The following is a 22,554-nucleotide window of genomic DNA, read 5'->3' as shown; positions in this document are numbered from 1 at the left end:
ATGCCATTTTATATTTGACAATGCTTCCTGTATGATTTTATACCAGATTAGCTAAATTTTACCTTTATATTAGTGTGCTGTTAAACTCAATTTCTGTAAAACCTTGTAGACATTATTTATCCAATTTTAATGTCTGACCATAAGGTAAGATTTTTATAGACTCTTTTTAACCCTTTATAATTTTTGTTAAAGAGCAGGTTAGTGCTTTAAAAAAAACTGTTATGCTTTTAATGTCCAGTTCACAGAAAAACTGGATGATACTTTAGCCAATATGTTTACACACAGAATTTTCTTTACAATTAACATTTCAAAATGTACTTAAACATTCAAAACAATTTTTTAACCTTTTAATGTAGGTAAAAATTCACATTCTGATGCCTCCTTATTATCCTTTTACAAAAAGTATATTTTACTTTCCTTACATACCTTGCACATAAACTGTTCAATAGTTTTGCATTCAGGAGGCCTAAGTACTTTTAAATTATACAACAATTCTTGCATAAATTCCCTTTTATAGCATTTTTCATGACTTTCACAGACAGTCTTTGACATGCCTCAACTATCTGACTTGTAAACATCCCTTTCTGGAAACAACCAGTTAATCTAGTTTAGGACAAGAATTTACCATATAACATTTCTTTTACATAAATTCTCCCCCCATCCAGCCTTTTTTTGGTCAAAGATGATAACTGTTCTTTTCCAAAGTGAATTTCCTTCATGTCCATGGACTAGACGGCCTAAGGTCAAAAGATTAGAAATTAGGATAGTACATTGTACACTGTTAACTTTTAGCTAACTTTACTTATGTTGAAAACCTTGTAAGTTTGGGATTTTAATTATCCTTTGCTATTAATAAGACTTCGTTCGGTCTAAATTTTTTTTTCCAAATGTATAAGCCACTTCAAAGGCATACTTAGAACTGGTGTAGATGGTTCTTCCCTGGTTCTGTGAGTACTTTAAGGCTTGGCTGAGTGCAAACAGCTCACACATTTGAGCAGACCAGTTATTACGCAATTTTCCTAACTCTATTTCTACAAAAGTTTCCCTATCAATTACTGAATATCCATTGTGTCTTTTTCCCTCAATCACCCAGGTGGCACCACCTATAGATAAATAAGTGTCCCATCCTGAAGGGAGTTCCTCTTAGGTCTGGCTGGGCCTTTATAAGGTAATTAATTAAGATTTAGATCCCCTGTTTGGAAACCTGTTGTGTTAAGTGAATTGTAAGTGGTTAATGTTAAATCATAGTTTTCTAACGGAATAACATCATACTTTAAGATTCTTGAGTCAGTGAGCAATGGTTTTGCTTTTTCTTTTCATTTTTTTTAACTTAGGATAGTTCTGAATTGCTGAGGTGTGCTTACAATGAGGTTTCCTTTAAAAGTTATTTTTCTACTTTCTTCTGCTAGCAAAGCAGTTGCTGCTAAATATTGAAGGCATTTGCGCCATCCCCAGGTTACTAGGTTAAGAATTTTTGATAGGAAGGCTACGGGTTGTCAGTGGCCTCCATGCTTTCTGGTAAGTATTTCTAAGGGTATGTCTTTGTTTACACTGTAAACAAGATGAAATGGCTGCTTAAGAAGGGTAAAGTTAGGACAGAGGCAGTTACTAATAGATGTTTTAATCTTTCCACCTGTTGGATTTCTGGTAATTGTCAAATGAGGGGTTTGGCCCATCTTGTGTGAAGTTTTTTTAATAAAGGTTTTGTTTTTAGGGCAAAAGAGTCTATCCATAGACGACAGTATCCAACAGAAAATCTTAAAATTTTCTAATCTCTTGTTTAGTCTCTGGAAGAAGCAAGGATATGATGCCCTCAATCTGTTCAAGCTCATTTTGCTGTTTACCTTTGCTAATTAAATGACTTGTTCTAACATTTGACTAAATAAATTTGGAGTTTCTGTAAACCCTCAGGTTAAGACTGTCTATCGGTATTGCTATTTTCTTTTTTTCTTTTTTTTTTTTTTAGTGTCAGTAGTAGGAATAGTAACAATATAGCGCTTTTAATTTTTTAAGTACATAAAAATCAAATAATTTAGTGACTCAGGCATGTACAAGAAAAACAGAGAATGTCTTTTGATTCTAGAAGGAGCAGAATACCAAGAAAGTATAGAAATTAAGATAATGCCACCATGAGCTTTACTAGCATTCTTTTTTTTTTTTTTTTTTAAGTGAAAGCAAGTTTATTAAGGAAGTAAGGAAATAAAAGAATGGCTACTCCATAGGCAGAGCAGCCACATTTTCACTTATCTTTATCATGTGTTCTATATCAAGTTAGTCTGGCTGACTAATTTCCCGAAGTATGCTGGTATTGCTATTTTCAACCGGAGTGAGGGTCTTCTCATTCAAAGATAAATAGGTCCTTGTTGTTCTCTGTGAATGGACAAGCCCAGAAGGCATTTTTAAAATCTATTATCATAACAACAGGGTGGGTAATTTGAACTATCTGATTAATAGCTCTGAGGTCTTGCACCAACTAGTGTAACCCATCTGGCTTCTTTACAGGCAGTATTGGAGTGTTATGGGGTCACGGAGAAGGCCTTCAATGATCACTTATAGGTTTCAAATTTACCCTGGCTTTTAAAGGAATAGGGTACATTCCTTTCTCTTCACTACTTTTCTGTCTCTCTCTCTCTCTCTCTCTTTGACTCTCTGTCTCTCTTTCTCTCTTTCTAAGGTTTTTATTTTTTTTAAATATATTTTAAGTTCTAGATTGCGTGTGCACAACGTGCAGGTTTGTGACATATGTATACATGTGCCATGTTGGTGTGCTACACCCATTAACTCATTATTTACAAGAGGTATATCTCCTAATGCTATCCCTCCCCCCTCCCGTCTCCCCACACTAGGCCCTGGTGTGTGATGTTCCCCGTTCTGTGTCCAAGTGATCTCATTGTTCAATTCCCAACTATGAGTGAGAACACACAGTGTTTGGTTTTCTGTTTTTGTGATAGTTTGCTGAGAATGATGGTTTCTAGTTGCATCCATGTCCCTACAAAGGACACAAACTCACCCTTTTTTATGGCTGCATAGTATTCCATGGTGTATATGTGCCACATTTTCTTAATCCAGTCTGTCACTGATGGATATTTGGGTTATAGTGCCACAGTAAACATACCTGTGCATGTGTCTTTATAGTAGCATAATTTATAATCCTTTGGGTATATCCCCAGTAATGGGATGGCTGGGTCAAATGGTATTTCTAGTTCTAGATGCTTGAGGAATTGCCACACTGTTTTCCACGATGCTTGAACTAGTTTACAGTCCCACCAACAGTGTAAAAGTGTTCCTATTTCTCCACATCCTCTCCAGTACCTATTGTTTCCTGAATTTTTAATGATTGCCATTCTAACTGGTGTGAGATGGTATCTCATTGTGGTGTTGATTTGCATTTCTCTGATGGCCAGTGATGATGAGCATTTTTTCATGTATCTGCTGACTGTATGAATGTCTTCTTTTGAGAAGTTTCTGTTCATATTCTTTGCCCACTTTTTGATGGGGTTGTTTTTTTTTTTTTCTTGTAAATTTGATTGAGTACTTTATAGGTTCTAGATATGAGCCCTTTGTCAGATGAGTAGATTGCAATTTTCTCCCATTCTGTAGGTTGCCTGTTCACTCTGATGGTAGTTTCTTCTGCTGTGTAGAAGCTCTTTAGTTTAATTAGATCCCATTTGTCAATTTTGGCTTTTATTGCCATTGCTTTTGGTGTTTTAGACATGAACACCATGCCTCTGTCCTGAATGGTATTACCTAGGTTTTCTTCTAGGGTTTTTATGGTATTAGGTCTAACATTTAAGACTCTAATCCATCTTGAATTAATTTTCATATAAGGAGTAAGGAAAGGATCCAGTTTCAGCTTTCTACTTATGGCTAGCCCATTTTCCCAGCACCATTTATTAAATAGGGAATCCTTTCCCCATTTCTTGTTTTTGTCAGGTTTGTCAAAGATCAGATGGCTGTAGTATTTCTGAGGGCTCTGTTCTGTTCCATTGGTCTATATTTCTGTTTTGGTACCAGTACCATGCTGTTTTGGTTACTGTAGCCTTGTAGTATAGTTTGAAGTCAGGTAGCATGATTCCTCTAGCTTTGTTCTTTTGACTTAGAATTTTCTTGGCAATGTGGGGTCTTTTTTTGGTTCCATATGAACTTTAAAACAGTTTTTTCCAATTCTGTGAAGAAAGTCATCGGTAGCTTAGTAGGGATGGCATTGAATCTATAAATTACCTTGGGTAGTATGGCCATTTTCACAATATTGAGTCTTCCTATCTATGAGCATGGTAGGTTCTTCCATTTGTTTGTGTCCTCTTTTATTTCACTGAGCAGTGGTTTGTAGTTCTCCTGGAAGAGGTCCTTCACATCCTTTGTAAGTTTGATTCCTAGGTATTTTGTTCTCTTTGAAGCTATTGTGAATGGGAGTTCTTTCAGAATTTGGCTCTCTGTTCATCTATTACTGGTGTATAAGGATGCTTGTGATTTTTGCACATTGATTTTGTATCCTGAGACTTTGCTGAAGTTGCTTATCAGCTTATGGAGATTTTGGGCTGAGACAATGGGGTTTTCTAAATATACAATCATGTCATCTGCAAAAAGGGACAATTTGACTTCCTTTTGTCCTAATTGAATACCCTTGATTTCTTTCTCTTGCCTGATTGCCCTAGCCAGAACTTCCAACACTATGTTGAATAGGAGTGGTGAGAGAGGACATCCCTGTCTTGTGCCAGTTTTCAAAGGGAATGCTTCCAGATTTTGCCCATTCAGTATGATATTGGCTGTGGGTTTATCATGAATAGCTCTTGTTATTTTGATATACATTGCATCAATACCAAATTTATTGAGAGGTTTTAGCATGAAGGGCTGTTGAATTTCGTCAAAGGCCTTTTCTGCATCTATTGCGACAATCATGTGGTTTTTGTCTTTGGTTCTGTTTATATGCTGGATTATATTTGTTGATTTGCGTATGTTCAGCCAGCCTTGCATTCCAGGGATGAAGCCCACTTGAGCATGGTGGATAAACTTTTTGATGTGCTGTTGGATTTGGGTTGCCAAGGGGCAACATACAAAAATACTAGAAAAAAATCCTAGAAGAAGCCTTCTAGATATCGGTATGGGCAAAGAATTTATGATGAAGACATTGAAAGTACAGACAACAGAAACAAAGACAACTAAGAACTAATTAAAATAAAAAGCTTCTACACACACACACAAAAAAAGATAAACAGAATGAACAGGCAACGTGTTAAGTGAAAGAAAAATTCATCTGATAGAGGACCAATATCCAGAATAATGATTAGTGAACAAAAGGAAAAAATGCTTAATATTACTAATCATCAGGGAAATGCAAATCAAAACCACAATGAGATATTGTCTTGCCCCACTAAGAATGGCTATTACTAAAAAGAAAATAATAACAGGTGTTGGTGGGTATGTTGGATGCAATGCAAATTAGTATACAGCCTCTAAGCAAAACAGTACAGAAATTTCTCAAAGGATTAAAAATAGGACTACAATTCAATCCAGCAATCCCACTACCAGGTATCTAAACAAACAGAAAAAAATCAATATTTCAATAAGATATTTACACTTATATATTTTCAACAGCACCATTTACAACATCAAATATGTGGAATCAACTCAGGTCTTCAACATGAACAGACTAAAAAAATGGTATATATGCAAAATGAAATACTCTTCAGCCATAGAAAAACCTAAAATCATGTCATTTGCAGTGATCTTAATGAAACTGAAAGTCATTATCGTAAGTGTAATAAGCCAGGCACAGAAAGACAAGTATTGCATTTTCACCCATATGTGGGAGCTTAAAAATGTGTTCACATGCACTTTAGAGAGCAGAATGATAGATAATGGAGACTCAGAATGATGAAGAGTGACGGGGGAAGGATAATGAGTTATCACTTAATGGGTACAATGTACATTATTAGGATGATGAATACCCTATAGCCCTGACTTTACCACTACACAATCTACGTATGTAAAAAAAAAACTGCACGTAAATTCCATAAATGTATACAAATAAAATAATAACAATAATAAAACATACTTTGCATAATTAAAAAATGTTTTAAAGTTAGGTCAAGTAGGGTCAATCTTCCAACTTTCTTCTTCAATAGTGGCTATTCTGGATTTGTGTTCTCACCACATAAACTTTGTAATCAGGTTGTCAATATCTAGAAAAGAAGTTGCATGATATTGATTGTAATGGCATTGTGTCTATAGATTAGACAGCAACTGACAACAATAATGAGACTTCATGAACCTAGAATATCTGCATTTATTTAGATATTTTGATTTCTTTCATCGAGTTTTGTTGCTTTCCTCTGTAATCTTCTTCATATTGTGACAGACTTATACCTAGTTATGTCGTATATTTTGCCACTGATATAAATGATACTTTGTTTTTAGTTTCAAATTACAATTGTTCATTGCTAGTATATGAGAAAGTAATTGACTGCTGCATAGTAACCTTGCATCCTGCAACCTTACTCTAATTGCCTGTTAGTCTCAGGAGTTTTTTGTTTTTCTTATTTCCTTTTGATTTTTTTAGAGATTTTTTAATTTGGGGGCATTTTCTACATAGATAATCATGTGATCTGCAAACATTGACAGTTTCAGTTCTTCCTTCCCTATTAGTGTATCTTGTTTCTTTTTCTTATTGCATTAGTTAGGATTTCTAGTATGATGTTGAATAGGAGTAGTGAGAGGAAACATTTTACCTTGTTCTTGTTCATAGCCAGAAAGTTTCATCTCTTACCATTAATGATAATGATAGTTATAAGATTTTTGTAGATGTTCTTTATCAAATTGAGAAGGTTTTTCTTCTATGTTTACTTTGCCAGAGAGCATTTATGATGTATTAGTGTTGGATTTTGTCACAGACTTTTTCTACAACTGTTAATTTGGTCATGTTGATCTATCTTCTTTAGCAAGATCATGTGATGGAGCACATTAGTTGATTTTAGAATGTTGAACCAGCCTTGCGTACCTGGAATAAATCCTACCTGATTAGACATGTAATTATTTTAATGTATTGTAGAATACAGTTTGTTAGTATTTCATTGAAATTTTTGGCATCTATCTTCATTAGATATATTTGTCAGTAGTGTTCCTTTTTATTAATATCCTTGCCTAGTTTTGTTGTTAGGTTAATGCTGCTTTCATAGAATGAGTTATAAATATATTTTCTGCTACAATTTTCTGGAAGAGATTAAAGAGAATTGGTATAAATTTTTCCTTTAATGTTTGGAAGAATTCAAGAGAGAACATAATTAAGCCTTGTGCTTTCTTTTTTGGAAGTTATTAATTATTGATTCAATTAAGTTAGTAAATAAAGACTTAATCGGATTACTATTTCCTCTATCCTGAGTTTTGGAAGATTGTGTCTTTAAGAAATTAATCTATTTAATCTAAATTACCATGTTTGTAGGCAGAGAGTTGCCTGTAATATATTTTTATTACCCTTTTAATGTCTAAGGTATCAGTAGTGATGGCTCCTGTTTTAATTCTGACATTATTAAAATGTGTCTTCTCTCTTTTTTCTCTTGGTGAAACTGGCTAGCGTTTTGTTAACTTTATCTTCACGGAACAAGGTTTTGGTATCATACATACAGTTGGACCTTGTTTTTTATCCACTCTGATAGTCTGTGTCTTTTAATTGGTGTATTTAGTTATGTTTAAAGTGATTTTGATATAGTGGGATTATATCTACCGCATATTTGTTACTGTTTTCTACTCATTGCCCTTGTTCTTTTTTCTGTTTTTGTCATCAATTCTTGTTCTGCCTCCTGTGATTTTAAATGAGCATTTTATATAATTTAATTTCCTCTTCTTACCACATTATATTTCAATATTTATTTTAGGAATTTCCCTATAGTTTGCAATTTGTATTTGTAATTAATTCAAATTCACTTTCTAATAACATTACACTGCTTCATCAGTAGTACATCCACCTGTAACAAAGTATTCCTAATTCCTGCCTCCAGTTCTTTATATCGTTACTGCTATTCATTTCACCTATCCATAAGCTACAATTACCATATATATTGTTGTCATTATTATTTTGAACAAACTACTGTCAGAATAATTAAAAAAAGAAAAAGAAAAGTTCTATGTTGCCCTCAATTACTCCTTCTCTAACATTGTTCTTTACCTTATGTGGGTCAGTATTTGACTTGTATCATTTTCTTCTTTCTGAGGAAATTCTTTTAACATTTCTTGCAAGGCAGGAACTAAAGACAAATTTTCTCAACATTCTGTGAGTGACAGTCCTCATTTGTCCTTCAGTTAAAAAGGATGTTTTCTGGATACAGAAAGCAAAATGAGTGAGAATGCTTTCCAACACTTTAAATATTTTGCTTCACTCTCTTCTTATTTGGATGAACTTTTAAGAGATGTTGGATGTAATTTTTATTCTCCTTCCTAGATAGCTAGGATGTTTTCTTTCCTTAGCTTCTTTCAAGACTTTCACTTAGTCTTTATTTTCTTCATTTAAATATGATGTGCCTCGGTGTAGACTTTTGGGTACCTAACCTACTTGGTGTTCTTTGAGGTCCTTGAATCTGTGGTTTCCTGTCTGTTCTTAATTTTAGGAAATTCTCAGTCATTACTGCTTCTAATATTACTTCTGCAGAACATTTTGTTTTTATGTAAGCTTTTTCACTGAAATATAATGTACATAGAAAAAGATGCACATATTCTAAATGTACAGCTCAATGCATTAACATAAAGTGAACATATTTATATAACCTACAAACAAGGCACAAAAAAAAATTTTGTTTCTAAAGCATTCTCATTCTTTCTACTGCCACACCCTCTTATAAGGTATCCAGTATCATCCCACAGGTTACTTTTTAAAAATTTTGTTGTATTATACAGTCAGAGTATATATGCTCATATTTCTTACATGGGTATGTTGTATATTGGTGGGGACTGGGCTTCTAGTATACCCATTCCTCAAATGAGGAGCATTCCATCCAACAGGTAATTCACCAACCCTTACCCCCCAATCCATCCTCCACACTTTTGGAGTCCTCAGTGTCTATGATTTCCATGTTTATGTCCACATGTACCCATTGTTTAGCTCTCACTTATAAGTGAGACCATATGGTATTTGACTTCCTGTTTCTGAGTTAGTTCACATAAGATAATGGCCTCCAGCTCCTTCTATGTTGCTGCAAAAACCATAATTTAATTCTTCTGTTTTTTCTGACTATGTGGTACTCCATGGTGTAAATACACCACATTTTCTTTATCTGAACAACCACTGATGAACATTTAGAGTGGGTCCCTGACTTTGCTATTGTGAATAGTGTTACAAGGAACATGAATGAAGGTGTGTTTTTATATAAGTATTTATTTTCTTTTGGGTATATACCCAGTAGTGAGATTGCTGGATTGAATAGTAGTTCTATTTTTAGTTCTTTGAGAAATCTCTACACTATTTTCCACTGAGGCTGAAATAATTTATATTCCCACCAACAATGTGTAAGTATTCCCTTTTCTCCACATCCACACTAACATTTGTTGTATTTTGATTTTTTAAAAATTATGCTTTATGTTCTAAGTTACATGTGCAGAACGTGCAGTTGTGTTACATAGGTATACACATGCCCTGGTGGTTTGCTGCATCCATCAACCCATCATCTACATTAGGTATTTCTCCTAATGTTATCCCTCCGCTAGACCCCCACCCTCCTTCTGTTCTCATTCTCACCCTGTGAGATGCCAGCTCCTCCTTTTGCCCTCTGCCATGATTGAAAGCTTCTTGAGGCCTCCTCAGGAAGCCAAGCAGATGCTGGTGCCATGCTTCCTGGACAGCCTGCAGAACTGTGAGCCAAGCAAACCTCTTTTCTTTATAAATTCCCAGTCACTTCCTTTCTTTCTTTCTCTTTCTTTCTTTCTTTCTTTCTTTCTTTCTTTCTTTCTTTTCTTTTTCTTTTCTTTCTTTCTTTTTTTTTTTAACAAGGTCTTACTTCATCACTCAGGCTGAAGTGTAGTGGTGCGATCTTGGCTCAGTGCAACCGCTGCTGCCAGGGTCCCAGTGATTCTCATGCCTCAGACTCCCAAGGAGCTGGAATTACAGGCATGTGCCACCATGCCTGGCTAATTTTTTATATTTTAGTATACATGGGGTCTTGCAATGTTGCCCAGGCTGGTCTTGAACTCTTGGACTCAAGCGATCCACCTGCCTTGGCCTCCCAAAGTGCTGAGATTACAGACGTGAGGCACCTCACGTGACCTCAGCTATTTCTTTTTTTTTCCCAATATTAAAAAAAATTTTAATTGACATATAATTGTACATATTTATGGGATACAATTTGATGTTTCAATACACATATATGTTATATAATGATCAAATTAGGGCAGCTAGCATTTTCCTCATCTCATGTATTTATCTTTTTTTTTTTTGTGGTGAGAACATTCACAAGCCTCTCTTCTAAATATTTTGTATTATACAATACATTATTGCTAAGCATAGTCACCCTATTGTGCAACAGAACACTAGAACTTATTCCTTCTATCTAATTGCAATTTTGTACCTGTTGACCTACCTCTCCCCATCTTTCCTTCCTCCCTCCCCTCCCCACTCAGTCTCTGGTAATTACTGTTCCACTTCCTGCTTCTACAATATCAACTTTCCTATTTGTTTTTCTGTGTTTGACTTTTTCACATAAAATTATATCCTCCAGGTTCATCCATGTTGTCCAAATGACAGGGTTTCATTTTCTTTTATGGCTGAAAAGTATTTCATTGTGTATATTTACCACATTTTCTTTATATGTTTATCCATTGTTGGACACTAATTTGATTCCGTATCTTAGTTATTGTAAATAGTGCTGCAATAAACATGGGAGTGCAGATATGTTTTCAACGTGGCACATATACACCATGGAATACTATGCAGCCATAAAAAAGGATGAGTTCGTGTCCTTTGTAGGGACATGGATGCCGCTGAAAACCATCATTCTCAGCAAACCATCGCAAGAACAGAAAACCAAATACCGCATGTTCTCACTCACAGGTGGGAACTGAACAATGAGATCACTTGGACTCTGGAAGGGAACATCACACACCAGGGCCTATTATGGGGAGGGGGAGGGAAGAGGGATTGCATTCGGAGTTATACCTGATGTAAATGATGAGTTGATGGGTGCAGCTCACCAACATGGCACAAGTATACATATGTAACAAATCTGCACGTTGTGCACATGTACCCTAGAACTTAGAGTATAATAATAAAAAAAGAAAAGAAAAAAGAAAACTATTGGCAAGGATGTGGAGAAAAGGGAACACTTACACCTGTTTTTTGGGATTGTAAATTAGTACAGCAATTATGAAACAGAGTAGGAAATTTCCTCAAAATATTAAAAACAAAACTACCCTATTATCCAGCAATCCCCTTACTAGGGATATATTCAGTTATTTCTTTATAGCAATGCAAGCACTGCCTACTACAGGCAGTTCCTAATGTTGGATCCACATACAGATAGGAAATCTGAGACTCTGTGGTGGTCAAACAGTCTGCACTTTCTACAGTGTCATTACAAACCTTGATCTGGCTGACACCAAGGATCTGTGACACAGCTCCACTGAGGACTCTGACAGCTGCTTTGCTGAAAATGTTTGTGGCTCTGGACCAGGCTCAGAATCAGCACAACCTCATCTGTCATTTGTAGTGTAAGACGGGTCTGAGCCTCAGACACAGGGCTTGTTGCCTAAATTCTTGAGACCTCAGCTGTGTTTTCTTCTCTCACACCTTCCCACATGCCAACCCTGGGGATATGCTTGACTTTGTTTCAGCCCTCTGTGACCAGTGAGCAGAGCTACTTCTGTACTTTGTCCTCAAGCAGCAAAGTCCCACACTCAAGCTTTTGGGGAAGATGCCAATGATGACATTAGCAGGTGAAGCCCAAAGACAGCATTCTGGCAAGGAGGCGATACTGGGATAGAGTCATTTTTCTTATGAAGCATTTGAGGGCCCCAGTGGCCATCAGGTTTCCTGGTGAGTTGAAACAGAGGCAAGGAGTCACAAGTGTAAGTCTTCCTCCCTCTTTAGTGAGAATCTACAGTAGGTGCCTGTAATCCCAGTTGAGGCAGGAGGATTGCTTAAACGCAGGAGGCAGAAGTTGCAGTGAGCCAAGATCTCGCCACTGCATTCCAGCCTGGGAGACAGAGCAAGATTCTGTCTCAAAAAAAAATAAAAAATAAAAATAAAGAAGAAGAAAAGATGAGCCTGGAATATGGTAAAGAATTGCTTAAGAACCGAGGGGGACTTGACAAAAGGACACAGAATCCAGTCATTAGAAGGTAATTTGAGCACCAAAGTAAATAATGTTATAATGGATTATAATCCATTGAACACAACCGAATTTATGATTAATTTATTTATATCATTATATCCAATAATATCCATAATGATATAAATAAATACATGAATACATTAAAACTTGATGAGGAATATCTATATAGTATATTTACACAGTAGCAAAAATCGACCCACAAGTAGATATAGAATCAATGAATCTACCCACAAAGTGTTTCTTAATTACAAATGCAGGAAGAATGACATTATGGCGGAGGACACAACCAGACACTGTAATCAAAAATCAAAGTAAACATCACCCATAATGGACCGATTGAAATTATTTGTCACCAGATATGATGCAATGAGAAGTCAAAGCATCTTCTGTGATATTCCTGCCGAGGCTGCATAACCAGAATCTGATTATGAAAAAAACCTCAGATAATTCCAAATTGAGAGAAATTTTAAAAACTGCCAACCTATGCTTTTCAAAAGTGACAAGGTCAAGGAGGTTAAGGAAAGACTGAGGAACTGTGTGAGGCTGTGGTTGACTAAGGAGACATGACAACTAGTTGCAAAATGTGATTCAGGATTCTAACCTGGACTCTGAAATGAATATAATGAATATCATTGGGACTTATTGAGGAAACACTGATGGAAATGAGGATTAGATGGCCCTAATGCATCAATATTAATTTCCTGTATTTGAAGGTTTTATTTTGGTTATATAGTCGAATTGCCTTGCTTATAAGAGCTATATACCAAAATACTTCAGGTTTGGAACTTTAGGTCAGAAATTGCTCTCAAATATTCAAAATAGAGAAAATATTCTGTACTTTCAACTTTTTGTTACATTTATAGTTATTAAAATTACATAAATATATATGCATTTGTGTATATATGTGTATATATAGATATGCATATATATAGATATTGCATATACATAGATAAATGATATATATAAAGCCAACAATGGACTCATATCTAAACTATGCAAGCCCTTCACAATAGATTTGATATTGCCAAAGCACTTGGCATCATGAAGCTTCACAGAAATGCAAATTAAAACTACAGTAAGATATTATTACACACACATCAAAATGGTTAAAATGAAAAAAGACAATACACTAAGTGTTGGCAAGAAAGAGAAGCAGCTGGCACTCTCAGTACAATTGTAAATTTACTAAACCATTTGGATAATTCTTTGGCAGTCATTAATAAAACTGAACACATGCACATCCAGCAAGTATGCTCATAGTTATATCAACGGAAATCCTTATACTAGGATAACAATATATTAGAGTAATAACAGCACTATTCACAATAACCACAAACTGGAATCAACTCAAAAGTCCATAACAACACAATGAAAAGATAAATTTTGGAATTGTTATGAAATGAACACTCTAAGTAACCCTAACTTACATACTGCTATTTGTGATAACATGAATGAATCTCACAAGCAAAATAAAGTGAAAATACTAGATACTTGGCTGGGCACAGTGACTCATGCCTGCAATCCCAGCACTTTGGGAGGCCGAGGAGGGTGAATCACCTGACATCAGGAGTTCAAGACCAGCCTGACCAACATGGAGAAACCCCATCTCTACTAAAAAATATAAAATTAGCTGGGCATGGTGGCACATGCCTGTAATCCCAGTTACTTGGGAGGTTGAGGTAGGAGAATCGCTTGAACCCGAGAGGTGAAGGTTGCAGTGAGCTGAGATTGCACCATTGCACTCCATCCTGGGCAACAAGATTGAGACTCCATCTCAAGACAACAACAACAACAACAACAAAAAAAAAAACCCAGAAAAAGAAAATACTAGATACTAAAAACTACATAATATGATTCCATTAATATTAAGTTCACAAATAGGCAACACTAACCTATGACATAATACTGGAGTTATATAGTGAGAGAGGAAGGTAGGAGGAGACATAAAGGGGCTTCTGGGGTCCTGGCAGAATTATTTTTCTTGACCTGTGTACACAGATATATTCAGTTCATGATAGTTCATTGAACTATACACAGTTAGGATGTTTCTAACATTCTATTGGTATATTACACTCCATTGAAAAGGTTTATTTAGAAAGTTGTTTGTGTTCACAATTCCATTCAAGCTGAGGTTTGCATTACTCTGTCACAGTGGAGGGTTCAGCCAGATGCCCTCCTGACCAGCCATTTGGGCAATGATAGGAAATCTCTGCAATGTGAGAATCACTGAACTGGGAATTAAAACCTGGATTCTAAAAACAAAGATTATGTAGTGATGCACTGGAGACACTTCACCTCACTTATTCACCAATTCCTCATTTCTAATAATATAGTAGGGATTAGGCTAGTAGATCTCTGAGACCCCTTGTGTCTCCAATTATCTATAGTTCTTTCATTCTTTGAGAGGACCAGACAGAAGTCTCAACAGAAAGGAGGAACAGAGACCCATTTTTCAAGAAATAAAATGATTGCTTTAAAGAGAGCCATTGAGATCATTTTATCTAAAACAAAGTAGTGCACTTCTTTTAGAGTTTAGAGCTATGTGACCCAAGTAATAAAATAACGGTTTCTCTTTGTCTCAGATAAATTATTCACCAAAACCTCGACTGACTCAAATTCTAAAGGTTACAAAACCACACCCTAATTGTAATCAACCTGTGTTGCAACTGTTGAGTTGGTTAATGTGTACTGGAAAGTCACTGATTATCCTGAGTAATGAAATATTGCCCCATAGTACATGGTAAGTAAATGTTGGTGTCTCTAGTGGACTGAATTTCTTGTTTGGAGGGAATGATGTAAGAGTTAGGAGATAGGGTTCCAGCCTCGGCCCTGTCATCTTCGGTCTCTGTGTCCTTGAACAAAATACTGAATCTCCAAGGCCCAGCTTCCTTATCTCTAAAGTGGGAATAATTTTACCATAGGCAAGGGTAATTGAGAGAATCAAAAAGTTATGATGGGTATGAAAATTCTCTGTAAATTGTCAGAATCCCTGTAAACGTGTTTGATAAAACATTGTTGATATGGGATCTTGACAAAGTTTGAATTTTCCTTATTGCAATTAGAAATAACTGCACGAATCCAGTATTATTTCCAATAGCCAAGATATGGAAATGACCTAAATGTTCATGGACAAATAAATGGATGAAGAAATGGTAGTGCATATTTACATACTCAGTGGAATATTTTTTAAACTTAAAAAGGAGATATTGCCTTTTTCATCAACCTGGAATGAACCTGGAGGATATTATGCTAAGTGATATAAGCCAGGTACGGAGGAAAAAAGACTGCATGATTTCATCTGTATGAAGAATCTTTTAAAAGTCAAATACATGGAAACAGAGAGCGGAATGGCAGTTACCAAAAGTGGAAGGGGGAGGAAATGGAAAAAAGTGCATCAAAGAGCCCAAATTTGTGGTTAGATAGGATGAATAACTCTAAAGATCTAATAAACAGCAAGAACACTATAGTTAATACTCTATCCTGAAAATCTGCTAAAACAGTAGATTTTAGGTGCTTATACCACAAAAAAGAAGGTAATTATAGAATTGATGAATATGTAAACTTTTTTAACTGTAGTAATAATTCTACTCTATATATGTCTACCAAACAATGTTGTATAGCTTAAATATATACAATAGAAATAAAGTAAACAAATAACTGTGCTAGTCATTTAGAATACCACAATGATATCTTTACAGAATATGCGTTTGTACAAGCATTGCCATTAGTGATCTAGAAATGTATGTATCATGTGATACATAGAGCCTCATGAGCACTAAATGTCATCTTCTGTTCAGGTCTGCACAGTGTTTGTTCTGTGCTGTGGGTCTGTTGAATGATTTCCCTACCTCCCATCCACTACTGAAGCACATCCTGTTGTTCTGCCTATAATTCCCCTTCCTTGCTATGCAATATTTCATTCCATTATTTCTGACACAGACAGACCAAAAAAGCAACAGAAATAGCTGTGTCTGCAGGCAACTGGGAGGTGAAGAAGCCATAGTTTCTGAGATCTTACCCACTAAATTCTCTGAGATTGACTCTTTCCTCAGTTACACTGAGTAGGTTTCACCTCTGCAGTGATGGAGAGGGGAGAAACCCTAGTTTTTACTTCTTCTCTTGAGAATGTACAGCCCATTTCTTGTGAACAGTGTGGTGTACATTCAGAGTGATGAATGGTTTTTGGATTTATTTAATTTTGCTAAAACTGTTCTCAAGGCAGTTCTGGTGCAAATGATAAAGCACCACAGTGGGCATCAGAAGATCTCAGTTCAAATCCCAGCCCTCCCATTTATGAGCTGTGGGACACTGGAGAGTTCATCTGTTCTCCTAGAGTCTCCCTTTTCCCATTTGAAAAATATGAAATAATCATCTCAGCTGTCCAGTGTTTTCCAGGGGGTTTAATGGAAAAAGGTGTGTCTGTGTACTTAGCTAGTTAATTGATAATCTGTTTAGCCATTTAAGATGAGTGAGATTGTCAGCTGTTTTATGTTTAGGCAGCTGTAATGTTAGTACTACACTAAAATATTTCAAAAGGATCTCATTTTCAAGGAAAATGTTCTAGTGTTTGAGACAGCATTATAGTGTTGCAGTCTTGCTGACCCTTAGCTCAGCTAGGTCCGAGTTTTGTCTCATGCAGGAAGAATTAGGCACACAGACGCAGGAGAGTGAGTGGAGTAGAATTTATTAAGTGAAAGGAAAACTCTCAGCAAAGAGAGAGGCCCTGAAAGCAGGTTGCGGATTGCCACTTCACAGTTGAATACCAGGCCTTTTATAGAAAAGCTGATGAGGCTGGGATCCTTTTTTGCATAAGGTGTGCATTGCTGGTGTTTCCACCCCTTCCTTCCATTGTGCATGTGGGCTTAGTCTAAGCCACTCCATATTGATTTATTTCCCTTACTGTGCATGTGTTAGAAAACGGAATTTTCCACTGTGGGCATATTTAGGCAAGCTCCCTGTGCAAGTTCCGTTATCTGCACAAAACATCTAGTGTAAGTACTTGGGGTTTGTGTGGATTGGGCAATGACCTGGAAGGGTTGGAGGTTCTCTGGTTGGAGGTTCTCTTCCCTTACTGCCTGCCTAAAGCAAGCTGGCTACCTTGTCTCAATAGGATAAATATTATTGTGCATACAAGGGATATAATACACAGATTGCCCTCAAAGTCGTATTTCCAACTGGTCATCAATCTAAGAATCTAAAATTTTGAATAATTTTTTGATGAAATAATTTACTTTATTGATTCTCAATTTTGGCTGCACAGTGGAACCACCTGTGGTGTTTAGAAAAACCCAGGCCTGGCCAGGCACACTGGCTCACGCCTATAATCCCAGCACTTTGGGAGGCCAAGGCAGATGGATCACCTGAGGTCAGAAGTTCGAGACCAGCCTGACCAACATGGTGAAACCCCATCTCTACTAAAAATAAAAAATTAGCCATATGTCTTGGCGCATGCCTGTAATCCCAGCTACGCTGGAAGCTGAGGCAGGTGAATCTCTTGAACCCAGGAGGCGGAGGCTGCTGTGAGCTGATATCGCACCATTGCACTCCAGCCTGGGCAACAAGAGCGAATTCTATCTAAAAACAAACAAACACACACCTGGGCCCTGCTTCAGCAGAATCTCCAGGATGGGGCACTGGAAAGGAGAACAAGAAAAAAGAACACCTTATTTTTAGCTTTTTCAGTGAACCAGCGTTCATTCAGAAGAGATTAAAGTGCTTATTGCTGACTGGTCGCAGTCAGAGTTAGAATTGCAGGTGGATTAACAGGGAGTATCATAAAAGCCTTGAAGTGAAAGCCCGCAGTTGTCTTATTATGAAAAGAAACCTTCAATGGATCCAGCTGTGGCTCTGGTGCTCTGTCTCTCCTGTATGCTTCTCCGTTCACTCTGGAGACAGAGCTCTGGAAGAGGGAGGCTCCCATCTAGCCCCACTCCTCTCCCGATTATTGGAATATCCTGCGGTTAGATGTTAAGGACATGAGCAAATCCTTAACCAATGCAAGTATGCTTTATGCTCCTCTAATAATGTACAAGGTGTATTTAACCTCATGATTCTTAAAGTTTTATTTTATTTTTAAGTGATAAATGAAAATTGTATATATTAATGGGGTACAGTATTACATTTTGACACATGTATACATTGTGAATTGATCATATCAGGGTAATTAGAATATCCATCATCTCAAATATTTGTCATTTCTTTGTAGTGAGAACATTTAAAATCCTCTCTTTTTTAGCCGTTTTGAAATATACATAATAATAGCCAATCTAAGAGTTGTGGTGTGATATCTCACTGTGGTTTTAATTTACATTTTTCTGATGATTAAATTTGTTGAGTATTTAAAAAATATATCTATTGACTTTTTGTGTGTCTTCTTTTGAAAAATGTCTACTCAAATCATTTGCCCATTTCACTAACTTATTTATTTATTTATTTATTTATTTTTAGAGATAGGGTTTTGTTCTGTTGCCTAGGCTGGAGTGTAGTGATGGGGTCATGGCTCACTGTAGCCTTGAGCTCCTGGGCTCAAGCCATCCTCCCACTTTAGTCCCCCAAGTAGTTGGGACTACAGGTGCATGCCACCATGCCTGTATAATTTTTTAGTATTTTGTAGAAATGTGGTCTCATTGTGTTTTCCAGGCTGGTCTTCCATTCTTGGACTCAAGTAATCCACCCACCTTGGTTTCTCAAAGTGCTGGGATTATAGGCTTGAGTCATTGCACTTGACCCCACTGCTCATTTTAAGTAGAATTATTCATTTTCTTGTTATTTAGTAAGCTGAGTTTCTATATATTTTGTATATTAGTCCCTATGTCTGATTTGCAAATATTTTCTCCCAATCCGTGGATTTTCTCTTGACTCTATGACTTGTTTCCTTTGCCATGCAGAAGCTTTTTAGGTTGTTAGAATCTCATTTGTCTGCTTTTGCTTTCATTGCCTGTGCTTTTAGGATCATATCCAATAAATCTTTGCCTAGACCAATGACATGGAGTTTTTCTCAGGTCTCATACTTAAGGCTTTCGTTCATTTTGAATTAATTCTTGTATAAGGTGAGATTACAGTTCACTTTTATTCTTTTGCATATGAATATCCAGTTTTCCCAACACCCTTTGCTGAAGAGTGATTTCCCCATTGTATGTTCTTGGCACCTTTGTCAAAAATCAATTGACTATAGATGTGTGGGCTTATTTCATGGATTTCTATCCTTTTTCTTTAATTAATGTGTCTGTTTTTATGCCAGTGCTATGCTGTTTTGCTTACTATAGCTTTGTAACATATTTTGCAATTCAATAGTGTGATGCCTCCAGCTTTATTCTTTTTGGTTAAGATTGCTTCGGCTATTTGGGGTCTTTTGTGGTTCCATACAAATTTTGAGATTTTTTTTTCTGTTTCTGTAAAAAATGAGATAAAACTTTTGATAGGGATTGCACTGAATCTGTATACTGCTTTGGGTAGTATGGACATTTTACCACTATTAGTTTTCCCAATCCACGAACATGGGATGTTTTTGCATTTATTTGTGTCATCTTCAATTTCTTTCATCAGTGATTTGTAGTTTTCAGTATATAGATGTTTCTCTTCCTTGGTTAAATTTTTTCCTAAGTATTTTATTTTTTGATGCTACTGTAAATAGATTGTTCTCTTAATTTCTTTTTCAGGTTGTTTGTTGTTAGTGTATAGAAATACCACTGATTTTTGCATGTTGATTTTGTATCCTGAAAGTTTACTGAATTTATCAATTCTTGCACTTTTGTACTGAAGTTTTCAGGATTTTCTAGATGTAAGATTATGCCATCAAGAAACAGACAATTTCACTTCATCCTTTCCTATATGAATGCATCCTTTTCTATGTGAATATTCCTATATGAATATTTTCTTTCTTTAGTCTACTTGCTCTTACTAGGACTTCCAGTACTCTCTTGAATAGAAAGTCAGAGGGAGCATTCTTGTCTTATTTCTGATCTTACAGGAAAAGCTTTTAGCTTTTCACCATTAAATATAATGTTAACTGTGGGCTTGTCATATATAACTGTTAATGTCACATAGAGCCTTCTGTGTTACTGGAGGCCAGTTATTAAGCTTATGTGTTATATTAAATGAACATTCCTCAACGTACCTCCTGTATTACTAGAGGCCAATAATTAAAATATGTTATTGTAAAGCAAATACTTCTTGTGGAGTATTTTTTTTTCTTTTGTGTGTCATTGTCAAAAATAGTGGAATAAAATAATGCATTTTACCAGAAAAGAAACTTTTTAAGTTGTAAGGTAGAATCAAAATGATAAAGGCCTGCTGCTTTTCTTTGCTTCACAGTCATTTGCTATAATTTTTTTTGCCTGAAGGAAAATGGTAATGGAAGAGTTTTGTGATTAGAGATTTTATTTGAGAAGTCAGTCACTATATATGCTATGTATTTTGCTTATATAAGCCATGATCATTAAACTTCTTAAAAAAGCAAATCATACTTGATGTTAAAGAAATATCTGTGAGTTCATCATAAACATAAATGAACGAAAGCAAGAATTAACTAGTCGGGGCCATCTGGGTGGTAACAGAATATTTATAGCCACTGTACAAAACTGCCATCTGTGACCTATGAGTGTAGAGTGTGGAAAACGTTGTTACACCGTGAGATGCCACGTGTCCTGTTACTATCTCTGTTGGATTCACTCTCTTTCTGTGGTGATTATACCAGTGGATCTCAAAGTGGGCTGGGCAATAGAATCATTTGGGTGATTTAAAAAGATGTAGATTTTTTAATATAGATGACAGGACACCTGCATCAGGATCGCTATGGGAGGAACTTTGCAGGGGATCCTGAAGCAGTGTCCCAAAGGCTGATTATTCATCAAAATATGGACATTGGGAGCTGAAAAATTGCTCAGGCATCACAGGTTGACTAAGCAGGCTTCAAATTTGGACCTTCTGTTTATCAGTTGTGGGACACTGACAATGAATTTGAAATTCTTTAAAATTCATTTGTCTTATCTGTAAAATAAACAAATCTAGCTCAAAGTGTTGATGTGATGATTAAGTGTAATAACCTGCATACTAATTTCTTGGGCCACTGCCTGGCACATTAAAGGCACTGTATATGTGCACCTAAAACAATAATCATCATCTTTATGTAAAATCCACAAATATTTGAAGCTGTATTTGATGGAATAATCATATCAATATGATAATAATATCAGTCTGAATCACAGAAGATATATAGACCAAATACTGACTTTTGCTGCTATTTGAACCTCCTTTTCTATGTTCAGTTCTCAAAAGTCTATGGCCCTGTGTTCACTGTGTATTTTGGCTTGGAGCCCATTGTGGTGTTACAAGGATATGAAGCAGTGAAGGAGGCCCTGATTGATCATGGAGAGGAGTTTTCTGGAAAAGGTAATTTCCCACTGGCTGAAAAAGTTAATAAAGGACTCGGTAAATATGCATGTATCGTGTGTATGTGTACATGTGTATGTATTGGGCAGTGGTTATAGGGATGGGGAGGATGGAAAACAGAGGCTTGAAGAGCTCCTGGAACAGAACTTGACCCAACCACGTGGCTGCCGAGTGTCAGCTCTGTTTTCCTTCTTTGGGATCTCCCTCCTAGTTTCTGTTTTCTGTTCTGTTAGGAATCCTTTTCAGCAATGGAAAGAGATGGAAGGAGATCCGGCGTTTCTCCCTCATGACTCTGCAGAATTTTAGGATGGGAAAAGGAGCATTGAGGACCGTGCTCAAGAGGAAGCCCACTGCCTTGTGGAGGAGTTGAGAAAAACCAATGGTGGATGACTTTTTTTTCCCCAAAAAATGTTTTCTAAAATTTATTTTAATTTATTTTTAAATTGATACGTAACCTTTATACATACTTATGGGGTACATGTAATATTTTGTTACATGCACAGAATGTGTGATGATCAAGTTAGGGTGTTTAGGATGTGCATCACGTTGAGCATTTATCATTTCTATATGTTGAGAACATTTCAAGACTTGTGTTCTAGCTATCTTGAAATATGAAATACTCTGACATTAACAGACTGGATCTTCCCTAATGACATCTCTGGAAACCTCCTAAGGGCAGCCAGATCTTTCATGATAGGCAGTAGTTGTCAGTCCTCATATGGAGGGGGGAAGTTTGAAGCTGAGAGCCAAGGAAGCTTTTGTGCACCTATGCTTGTTGTGTTGGTACACAATGACTATGCATATGGTGTGAGTACAAAAGGCTCATTTAATCCTATTCTCTCCCAGGCTTAGT

The 22,554-nt window shown here is 36.3% G+C and overlaps 1 pseudogene; it reads left to right on the top strand.

The window, feature by feature from the left end:
* Nucleotides 1–18,140: 18,140 nt before the first annotated feature.
* Nucleotides 18,141–22,091, top strand: LOC105534698 (annotated as a pseudogene).
* Nucleotides 22,092–22,554: the final 463 nt, after the last annotated feature.

Source organism: Mandrillus leucophaeus, unplaced genomic scaffold, assembly GCF_000951045.1.
Source record: "Mandrillus leucophaeus isolate KB7577 unplaced genomic scaffold, Mleu.le_1.0 Scaffold1389, whole genome shotgun sequence".
Taxonomy (NCBI): domain Eukaryota; kingdom Metazoa; phylum Chordata; class Mammalia; order Primates; family Cercopithecidae; genus Mandrillus; species Mandrillus leucophaeus.
The sequence above is the reverse complement of the archived record's forward strand: the minus strand, read 5'-3'. Positions and strand labels throughout refer to the sequence as shown.